The sequence below is a fragment of the Athene noctua genome, chromosome 5, assembly GCF_965140245.1.
Source record: "Athene noctua chromosome 5, bAthNoc1.hap1.1, whole genome shotgun sequence".
Classification (NCBI taxonomy): Eukaryota; Metazoa; Chordata; class Aves; order Strigiformes; family Strigidae; genus Athene; species Athene noctua.
In genome coordinates this window covers 32,216,592-32,228,415 of record NC_134041.1, presented here as the reverse complement: position 1 = coordinate 32,228,415, position 11,824 = coordinate 32,216,592, and the positions used below count along the sequence as shown (strand labels likewise).

Sequence of the window (11,824 nt, the reverse complement as noted above, 5' to 3'; positions counted from 1 at the left end):
CGTGGGATTAATATAAGCTAAAGACAGCCGAACAAAGATCAATCCAGTCTCACTTCAACACATCAGATACCCAAGGACTCTCCCCTCTGGAAAGGCTCCGAATGAAATGAATAATCCTTCCCATGAATATTGAGAGCTATCCTGAAGCAGCAGCTGTCCCTTCCCACCCACCATCCCTTTTGAAGGCCACTCCAGAATGATCTCTTTCAAGCCTCAGAAATTGCTTCTAAAATCCCATCTAAATTTATTTATCACCAGCTTACCACACAGGGATTCATCTTTCTTGACCAGAGTCCTTACAAAAGCCACCGCATTAACAACTGGATGTCTTTTAAACCCTACCAGGAGTTAAATCTAATCCCACTTACTATAGACAGTCTGGGATGCAGCCAAAGTATTTGCCCTGTCCTGAAGCAGGGACCATTGGTAGGACCCCCAGCCCTCCTCTTCCTCCGTTCCCTTGGGAGGAGCAGGGAGGGAGAGTGACTTCACTTCTTAAAGCCTGGTTCAGTGCCCCTAAAGATGTATTTATAGACTCCATGGCTGGAAAGCCATAAATTTTTATTTCACCTCCGCAAAGGCTATTTTGGGCTTGTCTGCCATGGAGACCAGGCCAGCAGTGAGCAGAACCTGGCCCTTCCCTTGCATGGTGGTTGATACCAAGTAAGGAAAAACATAACCATCCAGACATCTGGGGTGGAAGGAGGTCCCCACTATCTGTAGGATGACATGGCAGCCCTTCCAGCCTCTACTTCAGGGGCTAAGGCCATTCTTCAAACTCCCTGCTGCTTTCCAAGTGATTTCTACTTCACATTTCACACCAGAAAGAACCATTATGCTTCTGAGACCTTTTGGAAACTTAAATAAAGAGTCACAGACTATCAAGAAATTTGCAGCCATGAAAGCCAGTGGTGGAGGGAAATGCTATCCATCTCCAGGAGTAGATGCTGAGGGGCTGAAAACTAGTGTCAAGCCTCTGGGACCTCCTGGAGATATGTTGAGTGCTGGGGCTGGCTGGGGACCTGGCCTCCAGAAGAACGCCATAGACAAACAGCACACCTGGACCATCTTTTATAAGGCCACAGGAATTCAGAGGGTCCTTCCACCCCACTAAAAGTTTGGGATTTAGATGCACAGTGATATGGCTGGAACAATTTCCTTGATCTTTTATTACCCTGGTAAATAATTTATTGGGACAGCCATTTTAAAAAATCCCATAAAAGACCTATAAAACATATTTATCGCACAAAAAATCCCCGCTCCTTGGCTCCAACCAACAAGCTGAAAACTTGTTTGTATACTTCACTGAACATAAACTAACCAATGTCTTGTGACAGCTTTAAGCTTTTTAACAGCTCTCTCCCTGCTGCTTTTTATTTCCATTTTTCTCTTCTGTGACTTCAGAAGGGAAAAAAAAAAAAGCCAACCCAACACAACAGGAGAAGTTTCTGCTTTTGGTCAGATACTGACAATTTGGAACTGCCCCCCAGTTTTCCCAACACCTGGTATCTTTAGCAAATGATGCTTCTTTTGGCTGAAAAACACAACTGAAAGCTGTGGTTATTCATTGCATGTCAGGACACTGGGGTTGGCAGCTGTACACAAAGGGATGGATGGTGTGTCTGATCAAAGTGCTTGTGGTACAAGCATCAAGTCATCCCTTTGTGCCTCAGTTTCCCTCCTGAGATTCCATAAGGCACTTCTGTTTTCTTCTGCTGGCAGAGGGCAGGGTCCTTTTTTTGTCCAAAACTTGAATAAATGAAGAATCCAAAGAGAGGGCTGAGGAACGCATTTTCCCACCCAAAACATGCACAAGCCACATGCAGCAAAGCTTTTTGTCACTGCCTTGGACACTAGAGGATCCAGTCAGATGAAGCCTGGCCAGCAGGACAAGACCTCAGCCTGCTGCCAAAGTACAAAACAGGAACCCAAACCACATTTATTGCTGCGAGCAGGCTGTCTGGTGCCAGGCAGTCGCACATCCTCCAAAAGCAGAGCAACCCACATCCCCCTGCACTGTGCCTGCAAACGCAGATCTCATCAGGGACAGCTTTGCCCAGGAAAATGCCTACAAACACAGATGACCTGGCATGGATCAACCAACCTTTACACCTGGGGATGGGCTGTGGTGTGCTCCTCCTCTTCCCAGGAGCACGGGGAGATGTGGGAGCAGCAGAGAGGCCAGATCGAGCCTGGAGTGCCTCTGCCGTGCTGCAGGGCTGATCTTCCAGCCATGCAGAGAAGCACTCTGAGAGAGAGCCCAGTCCTCCCACACTGGGCCAGCGGACCTGGCCATCAGAGGGCTGCCAAAGCAGGCAAGCACAAAGCCTGATCCAGATGGCATCTATCAGAGGCAGCCAGGAGCTGTTTGGGTCAGAGTACTCCCCGTGCATGATTTGGCTCTTCCTCATCCCCAGACATCTCCAAAAACCTTCATCTCGGTCCTGGTTCCAACACAGGAACAATGTAATCCAGTAAAATGCCTTTTCAGGACACGGTCAACACTCCCACTGCGCTCCCCGCATCACTCAGCTTCCCCTCTGCCTTCCCAAAGCCCACACCAGGCACTTTAGCTACAGCTGCTTTCACACCCATGTGAGCCAAAAGGCTGCTGTCCACACTGGCTGGTTGTCCATAATGGCTACTCTCTGCTTCCACCACTTGCTCTACAGAGATCAGAAGTTCAGAGCAAACTCAAGCAGTCAGCACATGATGAAGAACAAGCTATGAAAAGAAGGTCAGTGGTCAAAGTAAGCTGGGGCCGGGGCCTCTGCACACTGGGCATCTCTTCCGCCCAGCTTCAGTGCCACCCTGGCTATGGGTACACTTACAGGGCATGTGAGAGCTCACCTGAAGTAGTCCAGCTCCATTGTAAGCCAGTTTCCCAAGCAGGTTAAAGCCCAGCAGAGCATCAGGTCTTCTGTGCTCCTGGAGGCTGGGAGATGGTGGATGCAGGGGAAAAAGAGAGCCTTTTTCTACCTGATCCCCAGTGTTGTCACTTTTCTCTCCCGCTTCACCCCCTTCCCTTGCAGCTGCTTCCTTGTTATGTTTTCCTACTGTTTCCCCCGCAAGTCCTGTGACCACTTCCCCCTGATACCAGCAAGACCAAGGAGGGACCCAGCTGGATTGGAGAGCCCCCACTGCCCACCACCCTGCGCAGCTCAGCACAGGTCCCAGCAGGGATGCATGGCCCACAGCAGGGCCATCAGGCTTCCTTCCTTCCTTCTCAGGGAAGCTTCACCATTACCCTCAACAGAAGGAAGCAAAACGGACAACTTGACCTGCAGTATGGATTAGATCTCTCTGAGTTTTCCTGGGACAAAGATAGAGCCCAGCGCTGCAGACCTGAACAGATCCTTTTGGCCAGGGAACAGACTGTGGCCAGCCCAGGAGAGGCTGGGACTCCAGGCTCAACTTTGGGGCCTCTCCCACCTCCACCAAGTCCCTCAGCTCCTTTGGCTGCCACTTCCAAACTGAGGAGCACTTCAGCAGCTAACTCTGTTTGCAGATTTAAAAGTCAAACCCTGCCACAGGAAATTAAAAGATAATGCAAGGAATTATTTAAAAAATTAATCTTTATTACTCTCCACTCCCAAGCTGCTAATAAAAAAATGTGTTCCTCATGCAGTCTCTATAAAAACAGGTTATAAAGCAGAGGAAGAGAGGAAAGCAGAGACTTTAAAAAAACATCTTTCCTACCTCCACCCTGCCTGCCTGCCATAGCCATTCATCCGCACCTATGTGTCAGCTCCCAGCAGTTTCCAACCCAGTCAGCCCCTTTTACCCTGCTAGGTAATTATTCCCCTCTTCAATCTAGTCCCCCTTGTCTTCCCTGTTTTACATCTCCAGGAGATCAGCAACCCCAGTCCAGAGAGCAGCCTAGAAGGTGGTTTAATTGCATACCTTCCTTGCTCCAGGTATCTCTGAGCACTGTATAAACCATGATGAGTTATAGCTCATTACAGAAAGGGCAGGCATCTGGGAAGTAAACAAAGCCACTATTACAGAAGCCAGCAACAGCTCCACAACACTGGGGCAGGGTTGATACATGCAGGAAATCATGCCTGAAAGAGAGGTCAAGGATCCTTGGCAGCTCTCAGAAGTCAGCATAAGAGGCTGAGAGGCAGGTGGCAATTACATGGGTTTATTCAGCTTCTGTCTAGGGTTGTGCTCAAGAAAGCACAGTCCTTAGTTCTAGCTGGTGCTTCAGCCAATGGAGCCAGAAGTGGGACTGTGAACCACTTTTGTGTCACAACAGCTGCTATCAGTTAGCCAAGGTTTGGTAGGTCCAAGAGCCACCACAACTAAGAAATGCCCAGTCTAGTTCATGAGACAGAGGAAGAAGCAAGAGCCAGAAAACCCATCAGCTCTGTCCATGCTTCAGTAGACAAAACAGCCATAAGCATAGATCCATGTCCCACCAGCCTTCTGGCCAGCTTAGGAGTGTGTCTGGCCTGGGCCTGCTCAGAAGGACAGCCACCACCAGTGCTCCTGCCAAAGAGGTGTCCCTGGGTCTGGTGGAAACACGGCCAGGCCTGGAAGGAGCAGGAGACTTCACAAAAGGAGAAACCAAGAAACCAAGAGCTGCTGCATTGCACCACCAGTCCAGCATGAAAGATGCCTCCCTTAGCTGCTTCACGCCCAGAGCTGGGGCTGGGGCAAAGGCGCCAGCCCAGGCATCAGCCATCCCCAGGACATGCCCCGATGGCCACTACTGCAGGAGCAACCACAGGGTTGCTGTAAATTCCAACCTCTCCATCCCCAGATGAGCACTAGAGGCACTGAAACTAGACCCATCCCTCCTCCAGGCAGCACACAGGGGTTTTATCCCAGCACAGGCAGCCCCTCACTGGGGACAAAAAGATTATTTGGACTTTGCTGACTCCAGAAAGGGGAAATACAGTCTGGAAATTAAGCACTAGTGAGGAACAGGTGCTGGGGATGGAGGAGGGAGAAAGGCAGAAATGAAAGCAGGCTCAAACGCAATGAAGAAGAAACCCCCTGGGAGAAAATGTGCCTGCGGGCACTGCTGGTTGGGCCACCTGTGGTCCCCAGTTGGGGGCAGAAGCGGAGGGGGGATGCCACAGCACAGCAAGGCAGGAGGTGGCTTTCTGCAGAGAGGTTGACTATGATTGATGGCACCGCACTGTGTTCTTACTGATGTAGAAAATTAGAGAGAGATCGCTTCAGATATTGGCCCATCCGAGACACTTGTTGTGTCCATCTCCTGTACACAGGCGCCTCTCCTGGGAGCTGTCCCTCCGGCTTGTAGGCTCATTATTCAGAGTGTTGAACTGGGAAAAGCAACGCTATTTTATTTTATGGGTTTTTTTCCCCGAACTACTTGATTGTATTATTCTTGGGAATATACAAAGTGCTGATTTCCTCGCTCAGCTACGTCAGGGAAAGTTTGTTTGATTCTCCTCAGCTAGGAAAAAGTAGCCCTTCACTTTTTTCTTTCTATTCTCACCCAAGGCAGGGAAGAAGCTCTTAGAAAATATAGGAGACATTTTTTCAGATGGAAATAGCTCCCTAAAAAATAGTGAGTCATGCTCCATGCCAGGGTGGATCCTACAGATGATAACCACAGTGAGCAATGCTGCTTATCTAATGTAGCCTTGTGCTAGTGTCTTCCTGACAGGATGGTCCCCTTCCAGCTTCCCATCCCTTTGCCATTTAACCAGTTGCTGGTTTTCCTTCCCTTTGTCATGGCTGCCCTTGTCCCTCCATTGCCTCTCTGCTAGATGCCAAAACAGTTTAAAAATGATCTTTAGATGGTTTTAAAAAAATCTATATGAAATGAGGAAGCCAATGGTCTAGATTAGCACAGGCTGCTGAGTCTTCAAGAGATGTGTCACACCACAGACCAAGAGAATACTGGGCCCTTGCCTTAAACCAATGCTGTCCCTCAGTGGTAGGCAACCAGTTTCTTCCCAGTCAGTCATGTCCCTTTGGTCCCAAGGTTTCCATGCAGGTCTAGAAATTGTAGAAGAACCTCTCTGAGTATGGCCAACATAATCCCAAACAGGGCCTACACTCCTACTACAACCAGTCACCACTCTTTAAACTCCCCAGGAGCTCCCAGGCAACTACACCATGCTGGGGAGCAGCACAGGCTCTTCCATGTGGTAAGCATGGCTAGAGGAGACTGATCAAGAGGCCGGATGTGGGAACTCCCACCTCTGGAAAAGGCAGGGAAATGGTTCAGTTTCCTTCAAGACTCCAAACTCAGCCACTGGTCAGCTCTCCAGCATGGGGCAACTAAGCTTGTTCCCATGGCAAAAGGGCAAGTTTCTTTTTTTTGCTCTTGGGTATCACAAGAACAGCTTCAAAATTTCCCTGCTTTGAAGCCCGTCACCCAACATGGAAGTCCAGGCTCCTGAACTGGGGAGCTCCTCACAAAAAGACAGTAGCTAAACTCAACCCTGCTTGGCTCCTTTGTTAAAAAGACAACCATGACACCAGCCTCTGCCCTGACAGTGCTCTGAGCAACCCGTGTCACAACGCACTGAGGGCTGGCAACAAGCAGGAAACATGAAATTCAAGCCAAAGTCTGAAGGACTTGAGAAATCCCTACAGGAAGATGACTTGGAACAAAGTATCCCTCTCCTTCCCTCCCACATCCACCAGAGACTGACCCCAGTGCCTACTACCAGTTTTCCCAGTAATGGTTAATCATCTGCTCTCTGGAATTTCCTTCTCGGGGTGCAGAACAGTCCTCACACATCCCCCCCTTCTCCATCTGCTAATGGCTTTCCTCCACCCAGGCTGAGCCTCCTCCAGCCTGAGTTAACGCTAGGAAATTAGCATTAAAATGATAGCTTGCTATTAGTGGTGCCTCCGCTCCCTATCACGCTCCAGGAACAGCAAATGACAGGCTGTGACTTCCCTGCCGTGATGCAGGGGAGAGGGAGCAACGGCAGCCAGAAGTGCCAAAGCCACCCAAGGAAAGCTTTTGGCTCGTCTCTTGCACCCCAGCAGCCCTTCCCTTTGCCATCCCCATGCTCATCCACCACAGAGGCAATCCTACAAACAGATGGCACCTGGGCAGGATAGCAGACAAATTGGCTCCCACCTGCAGGAGCACTAAGAGCTTTCAAAGTAGACGAGTGCTCACTCGCCAAGAGCCCTGTGGTGTGGAGATGCCAGAGGAATCTGCCATCACTCACCCTCCTCCCTCCTCACTGTTCAACGGCTCCTGGTGCATCCTTGCCTGGTTGCAAGCACACAGCTGGCTCCTCTCGGGAGCTAGTGGCAGGAGGGAATGGTCGCTGCGTCCTGAATCAGGCACCTGGAAGAGGTAATTCAGGCTCAGCATCAATGGAGCGATGCTTTTTTCGCACCAGCACAACATTTTAGTTTGGAGGGCTCACAGCTAGCCTGAAGCGAGAGGGTTTTCTTGGGCCCCCGCTGAACATCCATCTGCTTCTCAAAAACCCAGCTCAGCTCAAGCTACCTGCTCTCTCCTCCTGCCAAAGTGGGGGTCTGCCCTCCCAGAAACTTCTCTTCCTTTTGACCAGATAGGTGGGGCAAGATCATGGAGAGACTCATTTCTTTTTCTGCCTGCCTGCTCCTCTGAGCCCACCTGCCTGAAAGCTTCTCAGTACATCAAGGCCAGGGGCACAGCTTGTGTGCCAGACTGCAGGAAACTAAGAGGCAAGAGGAGGTGATCAGGTCTGTGGGTGTCAAGGCAGGTTGTCATCTCCCTTTGGGTACCTGCGTGACCCTGAAGAGTTATGGCATCTGAGAGTCTCCTAGCTGGTGCGCTCCTTCTTGCGGAACCCATAGCTCTGGTCACCTACAGCAGGGAAAGGGGACGCAGTGAGGCTGAGATGTGTAGGAGGGCTCAGGTGCTTTCAGCACTTTGTACATGGAGTCCCGCACAACACTGCTGAAAACTTCCATTCAAAATTACATTTTTAGGCCACTCAGGTAAGGGCAGACGATCCCCTCCCCTCTACCTCATCCTTACCTCTCTCAACAAGTACCTGGACCAGCAAGCGAAGGCACGTGTCCTCAAGCCCCAGCCTGGCCCTCTACAACTACCTGAAAGGAGGTTGCAGAGAGGTGGAGATGAGTTTCTTGAACGAAGTAACAAGCTATAGGACAAGAGGGAATGGCCTCATGTTGCACCAGGGAAGGTTTAAACTGGATATTAGGAAGTATTTATTTCCAGAAGGGGCTGAAATGGGCTGCCCAGTGCAGTGGGGGAGTCCCCATCCCTGGAGGGGTTTAAGAGTTGGGTTGACCCAGCGCTGAGGGATCTGGTGGAGTTGGGAACGGTCAGTGTGAGGTTAAGGGTTGGACTGGAGGATCTTCAAGGTCTTTTTCCAACCGAGATGATTCTGTGTGATTCTGGCAATTGGCTTGTAATGAGGTACAAAAGGGAGAAGGAGAAGGATTTTAGGAAAAAGCGGCGTAAAATTGTTACCTCTTCTCCAGCATTCCCATCAGCAGCTGAGGCGTGAGAGCGGAGAGAGGACTTGTCTGATGATGGATGGCAGAGAACTGATCCTTGGCAAGGCAGAACAGGAGCAGAAGGAAGCACTGCTCCCGAAGGCGATTCTCACACCTCCTTGGGATAAGAAAAACAACCATCAGAGGCAGCAGCAGCAGAGGAAGGGAACGTACTCTTCTCCCTGTACGTTTGGTATTCATCTCTGGCCTGTCAGAGGGGGCCACGATCCAACCGCACATTTGTATATTCACTGAGCCGTACACCCGACTCGGTGGACTCCTGACAGACACAGATGGCAAAGCCATTTTTCGTAAGGTGAGGGAAAAAGGGAAAAAAATCCAAAAAATAAAGACAGGCTCAGGCGTCAGCTGGAAAAGATGCAAGACAGGATCAGGGCTAACAGAGAACCAGAATCAGATTAAACACTTGGATCTTTAAGTGCACAAAGAGGCCTGTCCCCTGCCTCTGTTTTCTAGCATGGCCTGGCAGCAGCAGTTACCTTCATTCTCTCTTCTGTAAGCAGCTAGAAAGCGAAAGCTGGACCCAGAACAGCACTAAGGCTTTGCTGAACTGGCCCTGGAGGACAGAAGGCTGGCAGAGGGGCTGCTGGAGCAGTGTGGGCACAGGCACTCTTCTAAGAGATTAGCTCCCATTCAGAGGAGGTGAGAGACAGCCGGCAGAGAACATTAACCATTAACACGTTTGTCTGCCCCTCAGACCCTGACTTAGTTCAGGCTTGTCCCCTAAAGAACACAGATGGGCCTTGGGGCTCTGAAGGGACACCTTTGGGGTGCCAGCATGGCAACGAACTGCTCAACACAACACTCCCCGTGAAAGCAAACATGGCAGCTCCCAACGGCCCTGATTTGTCTCAGACAGTGACAAGGATTCACTCTCTGTTCCAGGTCACCATGAAGCAAAGAGGCATCAGGAGGCATCAGTGACACAGAGCTGCTTACCAAAAAGCAAGGAAAAGAGATGCTCAGCACAGCAAACATCGTCCCTTGGGCAGCAGGTATGCATGCCCTGCTTGGCGATGGGGGCCAGCAGTTCCTGAGGTAAGCCAAGGGGAATGGAAAGGAAGGCATACCCTCATGGAGGGAAAGATTTCACCTCTGCCAGTGGCATTCTGTTTTTGTCACCGCCAGCCATAATATCACCCTCTAGAAGTGAAATCTAAGTTGACAGTGATACAGAAAAGGAACAGAGAGGGCAGCAAACTCTGCCCAGCCCTCTTTGTAACCTGAAATCTCCCCTGGCTTCCAGCCTCTGCACAAAGCAGAGCCAGTACCTCATAACCAGGTTACTAAGCAAGTAGAACTTCCTTTTACACAGCCATGGAGTAATCTTTCCTTGCAGTTATCCATCCTGGGCAACTCCAAGGAGAATTTCATTTTGATCTCTCTTGTATCCTCTTCATTTCTGAAATGAGAAACACATGCAGAAGCCAGCATCTCCCTTTGCAAAACAACACACACATCCGTAAACTGAAGTTACCAAAGCCTGAAGGGTTTCTGGTGCCTAAGTCCACGTATTTTCAAACTCATCAGAGGTGCATCAAGCACCATTGAGCCCTGCTGCCTGTGGCATTTCCAACTGACACTCACTCCCCTTGCCCAAGGAACAGGCGAGCACAGAGTTGGGCAGCAAGGCTTGGCAAAGGTTACTGCTGAGACCTGGTAGAAATGTCATCCAGCAACATATGCTTCAAGAAAGATTCATTCCCAAGCAGCCTGGCTCCATAATAAAAGTGTCAGAGAAGCTGACTTGCCTTCCCCCAATATCATTGCCTCCAGATTTATCCTGTCTCAGGTCTCTCTCCCTCTGTAAGCCAGCACGTGCCTTTCCTTTCAATAGGCTGGCACTGAAAGTCAGCGAGCTGAGATTGCAGGAGGAAAAGGAAAACAAGCCAGGTGAAGGGATTGGGGAGAAAGTGCTCAGGAGACAGGTTTTCCTCTAATTTTGGTTGCTCTCAGTTCTGAAAGGGAGGAGGGGGAAGTGAGAGGTGCCTCAACATGAGAATGCTCCAAAACCAGAAGATTTTGTGTCCCAAACCAATGCCCTAGCTGCCAGGCTGTGTTGCCTCCCTCTCAGGAAGCTCAAATCCCATTCCTGATAAAACCCATCCCAGAAGATATGAACACCTCTGAGCCTGTCACGCTCCCAGCCAGGGAGCCTCTTCTCAGAGGGCTGTGTGCGTGGTGGGCACCTGGGGAGTAAGGAGAGGAGTCTTGGTGAGAGCTGCACACCAGCTTACCTTCACCACAGAGATGTGAAGTGAATGCAGTTTTGCAGGCAGGCCCAAACAGAGAATGATCTTCAGGGAGTTAAATAAAAGAAAAAAAAAAAAAGGAGAGAGATGTTAATGGTCTTTTGCAAAGAGTTAAGAATACCCAGAATGACCAGGTTTGTTTTTTTTTTTTTCTTTTCTCTGCCTTCCTGCTCCAATGTGCCACACAAATCAAAACAATTTCCCTCCAACCTGTGAGATAGGACCAGGCATGGCATCCTTCAGCTGTGAGCGAGAGAGACAGCACACCAGCCCCAGGGAGGCAAGGTGGAGGACGGCAGACACTGACTGACTGCAGGGATCCTGTTGGCTAATCCCCAGTAACCAGGACAGACAGGTCTGTGCCAGGCACCCAGCTGGGGCACAGGGTGTGTTTCTCCAAGACAAGGGAGACTTCAATAGAAGAAGTGAATCCTGAGCATCTCGACTGCCCTGAGGGGATGCAGACTAAGAGCAGATGCCTGCAACAGTGGGCCGGTGGAGCAGAGAAAGCCTCCACTACCACACAGGCAGCCCTATTAAATTTGCAGGAGTGTTGCAGAAGAGAGAGCCCATGATACCTCCTGAACCTATGGACCTTACCACCCAAGGACATCTTTTTCTGGCCCAAGCTAGGGTGCCCATTCAGGTACTTAGCTCGCAACCTAGTACCCATTTCCTCCATTCAACTGACAGCATGGAGAGAGCCAGTTTGCTTCCAGCACTGAGTGCTCGTTGATAAGCAGGAGAAAAACCAAAGCCACCCCCACCAGGCTATAAAAGCACTGCTTCACTGTTTCACAGCTGTTTCTCACATCTGGATGCAGACAGCACTTAAAGTGTTGCAGCTGGCACCAGCTCCTCAGTTAGCATCTCCTTGTCCTGTTAATGCCAGGCAGGGGAGAGGTCCGGCAGTCGAGGTGAAGGGGCACTTCATCTCTGTCAGGTTCTCCTCCGCTAATGAAAATGTTTCTCCAACGTGTCCTCAGGAAGGTTTCCTTCAGCTCCAGCCCCCGTGTGATTGAAGGCTAATCTCTGTTACTCTTGGCTGAATGGCCAAGGAATGAGGAAGGTGATGTATTATGTTTCCCTTCAAC

The 11,824-nt window shown here is 50.2% G+C and overlaps 1 long non-coding RNA gene across 1 annotated transcript; it reads right to left on the bottom strand.

The window, feature by feature from the left end:
* Positions 1-7,177: 7,177 nt before the first annotated feature.
* Positions 7,178-8,017, bottom strand: LOC141960477 (uncharacterized). Its single transcript, XR_012633650.1, has 3 exons — positions 7,973-8,017; positions 7,717-7,798; positions 7,178-7,291 (listed from the first exon to the last, which is right to left on the bottom strand). It is a non-coding gene; the product is annotated as an uncharacterized LOC141960477 (long non-coding RNA).
* Positions 8,018-11,824: the final 3,807 nt, after the last annotated feature.